We start from the raw sequence: 4,495 nt of genomic DNA, 5'->3' as shown, positions 1-4,495 counted from the left end.
CCCTCCAATGTCCAGTCACGTTGTGTGTGTCCCTCCAATGTCCAGTCACGTTGTGTGTGTCCCTCCAATGTCCAGTCACGTTGTGTGTGTCCCTCCAATGTCCAGTCCCACCGTGTCCCACCCGTCCCACCCACTGTTGTTGACCCAAGTTGACCACCCGGTAACAACACGTTTTCGGTTGCTGGTGAGGTGTGGCCGTCATAACCCATACGCCCTGCCCACAACTCACACACAATAAGTCGTAAGTACTCACACACAATAAGTCGTAAGTACTCACACACAATAAGTCGTAAGTGAGGTGACCCGTCACTCTATACCCAGTCTGTAACAAAAGGAGTAAAAGTGAACTTGCGATTGAAGCGTCTGTCGTTCTCCGAGTGGTGGCGACGCATTCATTTATTTTACCTTGTCTTCCTGGTCTGACACACTTCATTTTGTTTTACCCTTGCACACTGTCATCCTCGTTTCATACTCTCTGTAGAATTGAACATAATACAACAGCAGTTGCGAGACTTCTTCTCTCTATGTAAACAAAAATGTCTCACACATTTAGAGAATTCCAGCTGTTGATGACGTCATCAATGTAGACATGTTAATGCAACCTATGTCCCTATGAGGGCAAGCGAGGCAGGGGTAGGCCCAGAACGACATACTTAGGGAACCTAAACAAATGGGTAACAGGGAAAGATCAGAGAAACGTAGCTTTTTTGAGATCATCCGAGCAAAGGAATGAATTGAAAACCATGATCGCCGATGTCTGTCGCAGATCTGCCACTGGATGATGATGTCCTAAGCCTGTAACCACCTCCGGCTGGGACCTCACAAGGGAATGGGTTTTTTCCTTCATTTTTATCGGTCCTGCCTCAGACGGCCACCTGTCCTGGACGGCCACCTGTCCTGGACGGCCACTTTTCTCCTCGACAATTGGTGGCCGTCTTACACAGGTTGGACGGTACACGAGTATATACCGTACACACTAGAGTGGCGGAAACTATCGGTGACACACAGCTTGTCTTCGAAACTTATATGACCTAATTGCGTTGCAGGTGACGTAAAATGTTTATTCCAACTAAAACATCCAGGTGGCAGGTCATTGGTAACAGAAAACGGATATTTTCTTTCGCTACTTGAATTGTTTTGCTCAAGTCGCTCGTGGTTTGTTTGTTTGTTGTTGTGTTGTTTTTGTGTGTGTGTGTGTGTGTGTGTGTGTGGGGGGGGGGGGGTGATGCTGATCTTTACAAAACTTCTGTTCGTAAGAAAGGCAGTTGGGGGGGGGGGTCTATAGTTGATACTGACGGTCAGACGGTCAGGCTCAAAAGGTCTTTTAACGTTTAGTAAATTGTATGAAAGTCTATCATCTCTCTGTAGGAATAAAATCTTATAATGGTGTAGTGAGTTCTTTACTGTGTCTAGAGTCTGGCCTTTTTTGTCTCTTTCCAAGTAACAGATCTATTAGTATTTTTATAGATTGAATAGATCTACGTATTCATCGAAACAACATTTTTTCACAACTTCTGTAGTTGTTATGAAGAATAAGAGTGGATTTCCCTGGCTCCCAACACTGTATTCAGGAGTTTGGGATATCGTACCTCGAACTTTTTAGTGGAGTTTTTTCCAAGTATTTTTTTTTTTTCGTTTCTGAAAATCCTATTTTTGAAAGTTTGCCTACTTGAATTTTTCTTTAATTTACAAATGTTAAATGTCTTTGAATACGCGAACGAGTCTGACATGGAGTCTGTGTGCCAAAGTTAAACAAACTCTGTTAGTAAACGTCTGGGGATATACAATTTCTATTAATAGCTAAATGAAAGATGGCGGCCGATAACCTGGCGACGAGCTCGGAGGAACACTGACCGTCCATCGTCACGTTTCAGGTATCAAAGGACACTGGTACAACAGTTCCTTTCTTCTTCAGTAATAAACAATCTTTGCTCTTCGTTGCTGTGACATCAGCCCTCCCCCCCCCCCCCCCCCGGAAAAACCACACAGTGTCTGCGAAAGAATCTAGAGCACGTTTTTTTCTCGAGGTCTGACAGGTCTGACCGGTGGTTCCATCCTCTCTGTGTCTTGTTAGTTTCATATGGGGTTTTACGGCGCTCGCAACTGCATAAGGTAATATGAACTATCTGTGTCTGATGGAAGTTAGGATTTCTGAGACTGTCCTCATGTCCCACTGTGTGTAAAACTAGCCTGGATACAATATGTGGTAGGCAATATGATACAGCGCCTTCTCATGACCTCATGCAGTTGCAAGCGCCGTAAAACACTTACAAAAAAAGACAAAAAGGACAATACGATCCGTCAATTTTGAGTCCACGCGTATTTATTTCCACCGGGTGTAAAAGCAGCAGGATTTTTTTTAAAAATCTCGAAAATGTACTTCATTACTTCATGTATACGGTGGTAATGGCAGTGGCGGTGGGTAGTGAAGGGCTCATGGGTTTGATTCCTCCCCCCCCCCTCCCAACTCTATCCCCAAGCAAATGAAAATCACGAAATAAGCAGTAAAATCTTGAGATCGTTATGATCGCACTCAATGAACACAGAGTGATCAACTTGGCGGCTTGCTCGTTTATCCGATTCCTGTTGTCCCCGCTTACAACTATAGTAACCTAACAGCCAGTCAAAAGTCTTTAGGGCTCAGCAAAGGACGAGCCCGTTCCCACAGTCTCTCTTTAATGAAACCCTCCTGTAAAAAGGTAGAAGACTTGAAAAAAATAACACTGCACTGAGGGCACACGCTCTCCAGGCTCTGGACAATAGGGTGAAAGTTTACGACACACTTTCCCCCAGTGACACAGTTACCTATGCAACCATTGGTCATTTGTTAGGTGCGTTCTACTCTCCGCGACAACACGGCCTAATCCAGCTCATAGACTCTATACATTTGGAGCGCCGTTTGTGCATGTGTGTGCCACTGAGATTTAACAGTTATTAATTACATCAAACTGCCCTTGAGGCAACTTTTTCATTAGATGAAAATTAATTAGAGAAATTTGAATGGTTCTCAAAATGCCGTGGCCCGCCCTGAGTATAGAAAAATCAACACTGTTTTGTTTTTATTGTTATTTGGTGGTAAAAAAGTGAAAGGAACCTAAGCCCTAGCCAATTTTGGTCAGCCACCACCACCGTGAGTCTGGTGAGAATTTCTCTAATGACTATAGGTCAAAGTAAGTGAATGAAGTGACCAAACCTAGACGAACGACATGACAGCCCGCAAAAAGGTAATTGGACAACTTTTACACCCGCATCGACATTATTTAGAAATCATGAGTAGGAGGCAGCTTGCTTTGATCCTGCCTGTCAGTCAGGTCCAGAACTGAGAGGGATACCACGCCCACGTCCAAGCAGAAAGACTAAGACATTCGAGTAACGAATCTCCCCACATGGGAATCGAATTCACGACTCCTGCGTTTGATGGCGAATCATTTACCCGCTACACCACAGAAACTAGTATGATAGCCTATGACTTGTAAACTTCTAACATAATAAATACATTAGACTTAATTGATCCCCGTGGGGACATCTCGGGAGGACTTCTGTACCGACGACCACTAAGCAGAATAGAGGGCTTGGGATAGGGGTAGGGGCAGGCGTAGAGGTAGGACTAGGGTTAGGGTAAGGGTCAGGGTTTGGGTTAGGGTTATGGTTAGGGTTCGGGTTAGGGTTGGGGGGGTAGTTAGGGTTTGGGTTAGGATTAAGGATAGGTTTAGAGGATTTGGGGTTTGGATTAGGGTTAGGGTTAGGGTTGGGTTAAGGTTAGGTCTCTTCTTCATTGTGTTTGTTGGGGTGGTCGCTCGTTACGGAAATCCTTCCGAAATCCGGGGTACAACAGCAAACACATACCGGTATTAGGAATACCAAAGACACAATTCAGCAATATATCACCAGTGCATAACAATTTTACAAGCTGTAGACCTTGTAGACGTCATGGTTAATGTGACCAACAAACTGTTCTTCTCAGTCAATCTCAATGATATTATATTTCAGGTCTCTGATATCTTTAAATTCAGAAGTGCTGTACATGTTCAGCAGCGCCTGGGGTCGAGGTGAGGCGTCCTATCAATAATGGTTCCACTGCCGCTCGCCACAGCATAACAGAAACAACCAACAAAAAACGTGTGATTGATTCTCCTCATTCTTCTACTTAACAACGACATTGCGGGTGGTTGGAGGGTGCCACTGATATGTCCAACATTTTTTCTGTCAGTCTTTCGTTTCTGTCTCTCTGTCTTAGTTTTCCCCTGCACTAAATGAGGTGCTTCTCATTCCTCTAACAACGAAACTTTTTCGCAACAGGACCAGGTGGTTCCAAAACTAGACCCAGATTTCCCCGTTCACACGAGATCTCAGTCGTTTCCTCCTCTCCTCTCCTTGGCGCTCTTACCTTCCCAGTTCTGCCCTCTGTGGGAGAACCGTGAGACTTTATGCCCGTTTTTTTACACTGGGGTGCGTCCTTTTGCCCCCAGCTTGCAAGTGAGGGTGGAAAATACGA

At 44.7% G+C, this 4,495-nt stretch overlaps 1 protein-coding gene across 2 annotated transcripts in view; it reads left to right on the top strand.

Annotated features, from left to right (window-relative positions):
• The window catches only part of LOC101854228 (microfibril-associated glycoprotein 4), a gene marked incomplete at its 3' end in the record, with an annotated part of 18,857 nt that overhangs the window by 702 nt on the left and 13,660 nt on the right, over positions 1–4,495 (top strand).

The sequence above is a fragment of the Aplysia californica genome, unplaced genomic scaffold (assembly GCF_000002075.1).
Source record: "Aplysia californica isolate F4 #8 unplaced genomic scaffold, AplCal3.0 scaffold01513, whole genome shotgun sequence".
Classification (NCBI taxonomy): Eukaryota; Metazoa; Mollusca; class Gastropoda; order Aplysiida; family Aplysiidae; genus Aplysia; species Aplysia californica.
The sequence above is the reverse complement of the archived record's forward strand: the minus strand, read 5'-3'. Positions and strand labels throughout refer to the sequence as shown.